Source organism: Neophocaena asiaeorientalis, unplaced genomic scaffold (assembly GCF_003031525.2).
Source record: "Neophocaena asiaeorientalis asiaeorientalis breed wild unplaced genomic scaffold, Neophocaena_asiaeorientalis_V1.1 scaffold223, whole genome shotgun sequence".
NCBI classification, from domain to species: Eukaryota; Metazoa; Chordata; class Mammalia; order Artiodactyla; family Phocoenidae; genus Neophocaena; species Neophocaena asiaeorientalis.
Window position 1 is genome coordinate 541,444 of NW_020175045.1, and position 12,159 is coordinate 553,602.

Genomic DNA, 12,159 nt, shown 5'->3' on the forward strand with positions numbered 1-12,159 from the left:
CCGGGGACTGGTCTCTGTGCCAGTGGCTTTAGAGATGCTCTCTCCACTGACGGACATGCACCCTCACTCCCACCCCGTGAGGCGAGGATTACTGGCTGGTTTTACAAAGCAGGAAACCAAAGCACAGGGAGGTTTGGCGACTTTCCCAAGGGCACCCAGCTTCGAACCGGCAGAGCGAAGCTTTGAAGCCAGGACTCTCTAACCCCCAACCGTCACGTCCCTTGAGCAGATCTCCTGCTTCCAAGGAAACCCACTACCCCCAAGTCTTTCCTCCAGGGAGGAAAGCCACGTTCAAAATTTTTAACAATAATTAAAAACAAACAAAAAAACCCCACACCCTGGCCTGCAGCCAATTTCCATGGTGTAAATACCAACCCCCCTTCCTCCACAATGGCCCGTTTCACCCTACCGGAGTACATTCCTGAAGATGCATCGGGAAGAAATGCGTACAAGCCAGGCCCTGCACACCACTGCCCCCTGCTTCCCAGTGGTGTTCCTCTCGGAGGCTGGCCAGGGATGCAGCTCGGAAGGATCCTGGGGTCAGGCCTGTCACCGAGACACACAGAAATTTTGTCTCAGGAATCTGGAGTCAGTCCAGCCCTACACTGGCCTGCGTGCAAGGCCCCTGGCCAGTCCTCATTCTCTGTGCCTCAGTTTCCTCATCTGTAAAATGGAGCTTGCGATTGGTGTATGGAACCGCTCTGTCCTGTTAACTGCAGGGCCAAGGCCACGTCTTTGCTGGAAGAAGTCAGAGCAGCTGTTCTCAGCCCTAGGGTTTGGCCAGAAAACCACCCAGGGAGATGCTAAACTGCAGACCCCAGATCCCCACCCACTCCCCGGAATGCTGAGCCAGCGGGTCATGGTGGAAGGGCAGTTGGAACTCTGGAGTCTGAACTTCCAGCAAACTCCCGGGTGGTTTGGACACTGGTTCCAGAAGCCCTGCTCTGGAGCTCATCTTCTCTGAGGCCCGGCCCTGCTTGTTACTGGTGAGGTTCTCCAGGGGACAGAACTCGTGTCCCGGGGCTGGGGACCTAACCAGTGCTCTTGCTTTTCGCTGTCTCTTTTTCATGTGGTTTCACGTTAACCCTCCCAGCAGCCTGCGTTTATACACAAGGCCATTCCTTAAACTGGGCCCTGTCACTGATTTTTCCTAGCTCAGTCCCAAGTCCTGTGTGATTTCCATGGTCCTTATCGTCACTCTGAGAGGTAGGTATGAGCCCATTTTACTGATTTGGAGACTGTGGCTCAGAGAGGTTAAGTAACTTGTGAAGGGAAAGTAGAAATAAAGAATCCCGAATGGACAGAGAAATAAGAGACATCGTCAACAGCAACGCTGTCCAGTATGGTAGCTGTTAAATGCAGGTGGCTCTTTAAGTCAATTAAAATGAAATAAAACAAAGAATTCCGTGCCTCAGTCACACTACCCACCTCATAAGTACTCAATAGCCCCACGGGGCCAGTGGCTACCTTTTTGGACAGTCTAGCCATAGATCATTTCCATCATGGCAGAAAGTTCTATTGGATAATGCTGGTAGATCAGTGGTTCTCAAACTGTTTGGTCTTGGAACCCCTTTGAACTCTTAAATACCACTGAGGACACCGAAGAACTTTTGTTTATGGGCTCTATCTATGAACATTCATCATACAGGATGAGAAGTTAAACAAGACAGTATTCTAAAATGCCTGTTCATTCATAAACTCATTACACGTTAACATAAGTAACATTTTTCTATTAAAGATGACGGTATTGTTTCCAAACACAAGAAGATTTAGGGGGAAGAGTGGCATCATTTGTGTTTTTGCACATCTCTTGAACGTCCGGCTTAACGGAGGGCACCCGAGTCTCCCGTCTACTTTTGCATTTGGCTCTGTGGCTTCTGACATCACCCGTCCTGTAGCCTCTGGAGAGCTTTGCGTGAAAGCATGAGTGGGAAAGAGGCAAATAATGTTGTAGGATCATGATGAAAACAGGCTGACTTTGGGAACCCCCTGGAAGGGTCTTGGGGGGCCCGTGGGCCCAGACTAAACGTGGTTAAGAACCAGGGCTGGATCCGGAGTTGTCCCCTTTGTTTTACATCTGGAGACGCTCTGTCAGCGGTACTTATCATAGACCAGTGCTATCTAATTTTAGCCCATTTTAGCTGAACCTGGAGACGTGGGCAGGACAGAGAGGCAGGAGGGGTGTGAGCAGTGGTCTGGGGTGCCCTCTCGATGTTGAGGGCAGGCCCCGTGGCCGTCGACCGTTGGCAATGCCCAGTGCCCAGCAGAGCGCCCAGCGCTTAGTAGGTGCTCAGACACGTGCTTGGGAGGAACGGGCGACTTTGAGCTTGGTCTGGCTTGGTGCCCACCTCCTCCTCTCTGAGGCTGGGAAGGCTTTTGGCGAGGGAGCCTCCTGCAGTCTTGGTCCCTTTACATCTGGGGCCAGAAGAGGCAAGTTCACTACCAGGGTCCGCGGGGACACTGACCGCCCTGGCCTTTACTCTTGGTGTCTCTGCACATGGGAAGATACATCGGAGCGCTCCCGGGAGGCTCTCCGGCTAGTTTTTCCAACTCAAGTTTGTAGCAAGCTTTGCCTCTGCCCTGAGTGGGTCTGCAGCCCCCAGGGTGAAGGAGACAGGACCCCGGTGAAACAGACAAGGTCTTCACATGTCAGGGTGGCCTTGAGGAGAGACCCTGAGACTCATTTGCGGGAGTGCATATCCAAGTGATTTGGAAGGGGGTTGTTTCCTTAAAGATGTTTTCATTATAAAAATATATGCTTACTGGAATTCCCTGGTGATGCAGTGGTTAAGAATCCGCCTGCTAGTGCAGGGGACACGGGTTTAATCCCTGGTCCGGGAAGATCCCACATGCTGCGGAGCAGCTAAGCCCGTGAGCCACAACTACTGAAGCCCACGCGCCTAGAGGCCGCCCTCCCCAGCAAAGAGAAGCCACTGAAATGAGAAGCCTGTGCGCTGCGATGGAGTAGCCCCTGCTCGCTGCAACTAGAGAAAGCCCGCTCGCAGCAACAAAGACCCAACGCAGGCAAAAATAAATACATTTAAAATAAAGTATCAATAAAAGCTTTGGAAAAAATATACACTTACTATAAAAATTTCAGAAAATGCTAGACAGGTAGAAATTATTTGGCAGTGTCTGCCTCAGGTAACCAACCACTCACCTGTTTCTTTCTGTTCTCTCCACTCAATGTGTACTTTTAAACTTTGGTGTTTTCTTCTCTTGCTATAGACACCTTTACACCCTACCTTTTTTCTTAACTTTCTGAGTATTTTTTCTTATTATTTCAAGCCCTTTATAAACATTATTTTAAAAGTCTACATTGAGCGGGTGTACCACAGTTTCTTTTTTTTTTTGCGGTACGCAGGCCTCTCACTGTTGTGGCCTCTCCCGTTGCGGAGCACAGGCTTCAGACGCGCAGGCTCAGCGGCCATGGCTCACGGGCCCAGCCGCTCCACGGCATGTGGGGTCTTCCCGGACCGGGGCACGAACCCGTATCCCCTGCATCGGCAGGCGGACTCTCAACCACTGCTCCACCAGGGAAGCCCACCACAATTTCTCTAATCATGCTTTTAATTCAGGTGATAAACATAGCTCTGTGATGAGGATCTTTCGACATAAAGTTCTCCCTCATATTGAGCGTGTTTTCTTTAGGCCACATGAAGACGACAGGTAAAATTTGTTTCCTGCTCTCGGGCCGCCCAGTCCTGGCCGCCACCTTCCTGCTGTCATTGGGCTGATGATTTCCTACAATTGGCCACTGTCCCTGTCCCCGAGGGAGTCTGGGCATCCAGGAACCTCCTGCCTGGGTGCCGCCAGAGAGCTGGATTATCTGGGAGGTTAGGAAAAGTCAACCCTGGCGTGAGGTGTGAGCTGTGGAGGAGGGAGGGGGCGTGTGTCTGTCCTGCAGGTGGTCTGGTTGGTGGCATAGGAGGGAGATGCGTGCGGGTTGTGGAGGGGATGCTGCAGGGATGCAGACGCCACCCTGTTTGACACTGTCAACCGCCGGTGGGAGGTGAGAAGTCACAGAGGGCACCGGTGTGCTTTACATGCGTGTGGCGCCCTGGAGACCGAATGTTAGGTATTCAGGAGCTTGGAAAAAGTCCTTAAAACCGTGGCTCGTGTGAGACTGGTCAGGGTGGGAATATTTACACCGTGGAAATGGGCAAAGGCTGCACACCAGAGCTTAACGTTTCTGGAAGCTGTTTTACCAGCGGGCTGCAGCCTTCACCCCATGTACGCTTCTCTGTGTTCCGTCCCCTCTTCATAATTAACAGGTCAGATACAATCACAGATGTGCTTATTCTCATCCGTGTTCTCATATATTTCTCCCTGCAAAACCTGGCAAGATGAAATCACTGTTTGCATATTACACGGGGAGACTGAGACCGCTCAGAGAGGCTACGTGATTTGCCCAGGGTGGTCCAGTGGGGCAGGGCCTGGGATCCAGGTCGTGGTCCTTGGGTGTTGCATCTTCCTCCTCCCATGGTGCTGGGCTGTCTTACTCCCGAGGGCTGAGCTCTGGGGCAGCAGGTGAAGGCTTAATGTCCTTAATGTCTTAATGTCCTTCTGGGGCCTCGTTGCCACCAGGTTTCAAGAGGAATCTGCCTACTTCTGTGCAGGTGTAGATCCTGCTGCTTGTTAAGGCCTTTCTTGAGGGGGGAACAGGAGCTCTGATCGTCTTTCCTACTGACTTCTATATGCCTATCGTGTCTGCACTGTTGAGATTGGCATTTGTGGCATGACTTTTAAAAACTGTCCTGCTGGTATTGGACCCTTTCTGTGGTTGTGAGATTTTGCCATTTTTGTATTAACCTGATATTTGATAAACATTTGTATTAAGAAGAATAACCCCGCTGGTGAATGTGATTGTCTCCAGTGGAGTAGAAAGCACTTAAATAAATAAAAGTTCAAGATGCCTCACGCTTGCCCAGTTGTCTTCTTAAAAATAACATTGGTCGAATCTTTTTATAAAAGCAGCCACTGTTCGTTGTAGAAAACTTGGAATATTTAGAAAAGTATAGAGGAAAAACCCTGTATTAGCTGTCTATTGCTGTATAATAAATTATCTTAAAATACAGTCTTAAAACAACAAATAATCATCAATGCCTCTCATGGCTTCTGTCAGTCAGGAATTCAGAATCTAGGCTTCAGCTGGAGAGGAGACTCACCTGAAGGTGTATCCGCTCACATGGTGGTTGATGCTGGGAGCCAACTACAGCCCTCACTGGGGAGCTTGGCCGAACACCCTGCTTTAAAACGTAGATTTTATTATTATTCAGGTATAGCGAGGCCAAAAGATCAGGAGATGACTGCCACTGAAAAGACAGTTTGTTACTCACAGATTCCCAAGAGAAGGGGGCTTGTGATACCAGGCAGGGCCACACAGGGAAGCAGCAGGGTGGGTCAGGAGGCAGAGGGAGCGGGGGGGGGGGAATGTGGGCCAGAGCCTTTATTGTGGTTTTCCTGGGAAGCAATGGGAGAGGCAGTATAAGCGGTATTGGCTAGTTTGAATCATTTCAGTGGGCTCTGGGGTGTAGGCGCTGTCCTTATTGGTGTGGTACTTTTACTGGGGTGACGAGGACAGGGAATACTAGCCTAGAGTATAAAAGTCCAATAGAGAAGGTGGGGAGGTGTGGTCTCCAGGTGGGTTGATTTGCATATGCAAGGTGTGCTCACAGGTGAATTGTTTACTAGCTCTAGGGATGGTTTACTATCTCCACTCTGCAAGGGGCAGTCTCCCCATGGTCCAAAAGGCCCCATATGTCAAAACATCGGAAGAAAAGACATACTTAATACACACCCACAAGCGTCTTCCTCACGTGGCCTGGGCTTCCTTACAACATTGTGGCTGGGTCCCAAGAACGAGGCAGGCAGGAGACATAATGTCTTTTATGACCTAGCTTTGGAAGTTCGCATCGTCCATGCTGCCATGTTCTGTTGTTGGACACAACCAAAAAGATCCTGCCAAGACCGAGGGGAGGGAAGGCAGACCTCCTGCCCACCACCTGGTTCAGGAGGGTCCTGAGTAAGAAGACTGTGTGGGATGGGGTATGTACTGCTGTGGGTGTGTCGACGTGGCTATCTTTGGAAATTGCAATCTGCCACAAGCTCCATGGCCCAGAAATAATCACTGTGAAAACTCCCTACTATCGTGCTTGCCCACGTTTTGGTATGTGCTATATCACAAGGGAGGAATAATCTGTTGGTAATGAAACTTTGTGACCTTGGACAAGTCCCTTAGCCTCTCCTGGCTTCTGTTCCACATCAGTGCAGACGGTGGATTAAATCAGGGGCTTTCACACATTTCTTTCCTTGGGTACTAGAAAAATATGTCCAGCTGGACCAAGCTCTTTCGCCCCCAGTTTGAAAAATGGCCACTTGTTCTCAAGTCTCAGTTAAAAATAGAAGTTAATATGTAGTATTTTCTCCATCTTAATTATTTTTTGCAAACATACAGCATAAGCCAAATGGTACCTTCTAAAAAAATGCTTCCAGGTAACAAATCAGGTAAACAATAGAAAAGTTAATTTTCATGGAAATGTCAGACCCAACCAAGGGTCTGACACTTGGTTCTTTAACAGTATGTTTTCTTGAGGCCATATTTGTTCATATTTGTGATTTTGTGTTTATCACATGGTCATGTTTTTGGCTAATGAAATTAATCCTGATTCCTACATGGCTTGAAATATCACTTTTCAACATACGCCCAGTCCCAAGAGCACTAGAAACTAGAACTGAATAGTTTCCTAATCACTGGGGTAGATGATTTCTTAAATCCCACCCAGCCTAAAATTTTTAACAGTTAATTAAATGTGACTCAAGGTTCTTTACAACAGACCTGGCATTAAAAGGTAAAGTAACTTGGGCTTCCCTGGTGGCGCAGTGGTTGAGTCCGCCTGCCGAAAAAAAAAAAAAGGTAAAGTAACTTGACATCGTGATCTATTTTAATGGTGTGGTCCTGGCACCCTATATATTACTCTGTAGCTCTGGCACCCCCTACTGAGCTAGGCTGGGACCCTCTGCTGAAGGGCTGGCACCTGGACAAGGGTCTCCTCAAGCAACAGAATACAAAGAAACTAAAAGCGACTAAAAATAACTGCAGGCATGCGCAAACGGGGCAAATTAGGAACAATGAGATACAAAAAGGCCACAAACCAACTGCCACTTCTGAGGTGCCCGGAGCAAAAGCAGGGCATGTTCCCTGCACCACCAAGGGGGTGGGCAGCCCACCTAAGCCGCCCCTTCGGCCGCCCCTCTGCCCCTCCCTCAACCGATACTTGCTTCACTCCCTTGTGCGGCAGCCTGGCCTGAACTCCTCGTCTGGCCTCTTGTCAATTTCTGTTGATTAAAGAGCCCAAGGACCCGGGTGGGTAACGATACAGCTCTGAAGTCCTGGCATCCCATACGTTACCAGTGCCGGGAGGTACTCACTGTCAACTGGAAATTGTTCAGCAGAGGATGTGGGACGAAAAATAACACTTGCAGAGTTTCTGCCAGATGAGCCTACGGGGAATGACCAGGCCCGAAGCACTGCCATTCTGGGTAGTGGTGCCGACATCACTGAGAATGAAACCTGAGCGCTAAACCGCTTGTTTCCAGCCCCTTCTAGGGATGTGGATTTAACAGTCTCTGAAAGAAAGGCTGGCATCTAACGTCCTCCCTGTGCCTGCTGCCTCCTTCCCTTCCTCTCTCCTGGCCTCCGAGAGCCCAGTCTCTCTCTGCCCCTGGACCGGCCATCCCGTGGGAACCTGCCCTTTGACCTTAACCAGATGCTTTTCCTTTGGGCTCATTTGATTTTTTCCTAGATTGAGTCCCAGGACTCTGCCGCCCTCTGGTGGCCACAGAGGGCAGCTCAACACTCCATTTTTGTCCCATGGATTTCCAAAGATATTTAACCTCACAGTTCAAAAACTTGTTTTGCTCACCTGCCAGTGGGGCAGGTGCAGGAATACAAAGATGAATACAATTCAGTACTTGCCCTTGAGAAGCTTCCAGTTGAGGGAGGGGGTGAGAGGTTGAGATAGGTGGAAATCTATTCATTCCTTTGTTTATTCTTATAACAAATATTTATGGAGCCCCTATTTGGTGCCAAGTGTAGCAGTAGAGAGATGAGGCACCTGCCTTTACAGAACTCAAATCCTAGTGTGTGTTAAATACACAGAAGAACAGTGATAAAGGCCTGTGAATTAAACGAGACGGGTTATGAGACAGATAATGACCACAGGGGTGACCACCATGAGAATGGTCAGGAGATGATAGTGGAGATGGGTTTTAATGAGAGGAAAATGGCACCACGCCAACACAACGGGACAAGCATTTGGGGAAGAGGACACAGCAAGGGGAAAGGTTTCAGAGGAGGGAACGAGCTTAGTGTGTTTGAAAACAGAAGTTTGTCGTGCTGGGGCTCCGTGGTGGAGGGAGAGAGCAGATGGAGTGGTCTGCAGGGGCCAGCTGGAGTAAGGGTAGCGATTAGAGGACTGGCCAAGCAGGAACAACATCTGATTTGCATTTAAGGAACATGGTTTGATAAAGTGTGGACTTGGTTAATAAAAAGGTAAAAAATAAAAGTCTGTGGGAGCACAGAGGAGGGACATGTAGCCAAGTCTGGGGGTCAGGGAGGCCTTTCTGGATAAGGGGTGTTCGTTTATCTATTGCTGCATAACAAATTGCCCCAAAACTTAGTGGTGCAAATCAGTAATAAACATTTATCATCTCACATAGTTTCTGAGGGTTGGGAATGTGGAAGCAGCTTTGCTGGGTGGTCCTGGCTGAGGGTCCCTCATTAGATGCAGTCAGGATGTTGGTCAGGGTTGCAGCCCTCTGAAGGTTTTGCTGGGGCTGGGGGACCTGCATCCAGGATGGCTCACGCCGACGGCAAGTTGGTGATATCTGTTTGCGGGAGGCGTTGGTTTTCTCACCACGTGGACTTCTCTAGGGCTGCTTGAGTGTCCTCCCAACATGGCGGCTGGCTCCCTCCAGAGGGGATGGTCCAAGAAGGGAAGAAGCCAAGTCTTTTTTTAAAAATTAATTAATTTTTATTTTTGGCTGCATTAGGTCTTCGTTGCTGCTGCACGGGCTTTCTCTGGTCACAGCGACCGGGGCTACTCTTTGTTGTGCTGCACGGGCTTCTCATTGCGGTGGCTTCTCTTGTTGTGGAGCATGGGCTCTAGGTGCACGGGCTTCAGTAGTTTTGGCACGCAGGCTCAGTAGTTGTGGCTCGCGGGCTCTAGAGCTCAGGCTCAGTAGTTGTGGCGCACAGGCTTAGTGGCTCCACGGCATGTGGGATCTTCCTGGACCACGCCTCGAACCCGTGTCCCCTGCCTTGGCAGGTGGATTCTTAACCATTGCACCACCAGGGAAGCCCAGCCAAGTCTTTTATAATGACACTGTCATTTTGGCAACGTCTTACCGTTTACACAGGTTAGCCCTGTTCAACCTGGGAGGGGACTACACCCAGGTGTGAAAACACGCCTCGAACCCGTGTCCCCTGCCTTGGCAGGCGGATTCTTAACCATTGCACCACCAGGGAAGCCCAGCCAAGTCTTTTATAATGACACTGTCATTTTGGCAACGTCTTACCGTTTACACAGGTTAGCCCTGTTCAACCTGGGAGGGGACTACACCCAGGTGTGAAAACTAGAAGGTGTGAATCACTGTGGGCCACTTTGGAGGGGAGCAACTACGTAAGTAACACCTAACCTGAGTCTTAAAGGATGAGTAGAAATTAGCCAGGTGATGAAGATTGGTGTTAGGGGCTGAATTGTGTTTCCTTAAAATCCGTACATCGAAGCTCTAACCCCCAGCACCTCCGAATGTGACTGTATTTGGAGATGGGGCCTTCAAAGAAGTGATTAAGTTAAAATGAGGTCATTAGGGTGGGCCCTAATCCAGTCTGACTGGTGTCCTTATAAGAGGAGATTAGGACACAGACACACACATAGGAAAGGCTGTGTGAGGACGCAGGGAGGAGCTGACCGTCTACAAGCCAAGGAGAGAGGCCTCAGAAGAAATCAACCCTGCCGGCGTCTTGATCTCGGACTTCTAGCCTCCAGAACCGTGAGAAAATAAATGTCCACCGTTTAAGCCCCCAGTCTGTGCTATTTGTTATGGCAGCCTTGGAAACGGCAGAGGCGTGGCCTGAGCAAAGATAGAGATGCGTGAAACGGCGTAGTAATAGCAAATCGTTGGCACCATTAGATCCTGAAGAGCGGCGGCCCGTGAATTTTTTTTTTTTTTTTTTTTGCGGTACGCGGGCCTCTCACTGCTGTGGCCTCTCCCGTTGCAGAGCACAGGCTCCGGATGCGCAGGCTCAGCGGCCATGGCTCACGGGCCCAGCCGCTCCGCGGCATGTGGGATCTTCCCGGACCGGGGCACGAACCCGTGTCCCCTGCATCGGCAGGCGGACTCTCAACCACTGCGCCGCCAGGGAAGCCCCCGCGAACTTTTCTGTAAAGGGCCAGATACTAAATATTTTAGGCTTTGGGGGCTGTAAAGTCTCCGTTGCGTGAAAGCAGTTTTAGACAATATGCAAACAAAGGGGTGTGGCTGTGTTCCAATAAAACTTTATTTACAGAAACAGCAGCTCAGATTTGGCCCACAGGTGGGAGTTTGCCAACCCCTGCTGAAGAGGGTTGCTGGGAGGGGTGGGCTTTGCGACAGGATCATGGTGAGGAATGCCTTAGGAGGAAAACACAGGTTTAAACCCAGGCTCTCCTTCCAGCTCTGATATTTGCCTCTTTGGGGTCAGAGTGGGGTAGGTTTACATGTTTATGGGGAGTCCTGAAAGGTTTTTTTTTCGGTACGCGGGCCTGTCACTGTTGTGGCCTCTCCCGTTGCGGAGCACAGGCTCCGGACACACAGGCTCAGCGGCCATGGCTCACGCGCCCAGCCGCTCCACGGCATGTGGGATCCTTCCCGACCGGGGCACGAACCCATGTCCCCTGCATCGGCAGGCGGACTCTCAACCACTGCGCCACCAGGGAAGCCCTGAAAGGATGTTTTTTAATCACACAGTCCAAGGCTCAATTCTTGGCTCGACCTCTAGCTGTTTGACCTCTCTGGGTGTAACAACATCTGCCTCACAAGAGTTGACGGGGGCTTTAGATGAGATGACCAACGTCAAGCCCCTGGCATAGACTCTGGCATACAGTAGGTGGTCAATAAATGTCTGTTCCCTCCTCCCCACTTTCCCCTTCGCAAATTTGGGGTCATTACCATATAACTTCATACCCCAATCGCTGTCAACAAAAAGATTTACTCTCAGGGTCAGAATTCAAGAATTCATCTTTTTATCCGAGGCCACGTGAATCCCCCAGGTCTAGACCATGAGCAGACAAAGGGAGCTGTCTGTGAGAAGCCTTTCTCCAAGGCGAAACCCCAGCCCGACGACCGGTGCCAAAGTGAGCTCTAAGGACACGAACTTCTTTTAAAACAAGTTACCCGAGGAGGGCCGTTGGGCCAGAGCCCCGGAGCTGACCTGGCCCTGTTTTGCATCGTTTTAAGCAGAAGAGTGCCATGATCTGATTTGTCATTTAAGACTCTGGCTGCTGGGTGGGGGACAGATTGTAAGGGAGATGGAGCCTGCCACCCTTGTCCTCTTTCTGTGTTTTGGATGTTCATATATGTCACAGCTCTGTACCGCCCCCTTCTCATCAGCGCTTGCCTTACCCTGCTTCCTCTTTTCCTTGGCCTTGTCCGCCTAGGGACTAGAAGGTGGGGACAAAACAATTTGCCAGTCCCCGCCCCCAGCCTGAGGCTGGCACGTGGCCCCGGAGCTTAGCACTGGCCCCGCCCCCTGCATAGGCCCCGCCCCTTGAGCTGAAGCTTAGGGGTGCGCCGCACAGCCCCGCCTCTCCGCAGCCAACCCCGCCCTTCCCTGCCTTCAAGGCCACGCTCACACCCATTAATTGGTCTGCTGGTGGTGCAGGCGCTCAGCCCTACCCCTCAGCAGCTCCGCCCCCTCTAGGCCCCGCCCCTCCCAAGCCTTGTGTACGTCCGTTGGGTGGCCGCAGGAGGAGCCAGGGCCCAGCCCTTTTCGTATCGCCCTGCCCATCCCCGGAGGCTCCGCCCCCTCGAGGTCTCATCCAAGTCCATTGGGCCTGTAGTCCCTCGGAGGCCCCGCCCCTCCCCAAGGTCCCGCTCCATTTATTGGGTGGCCGC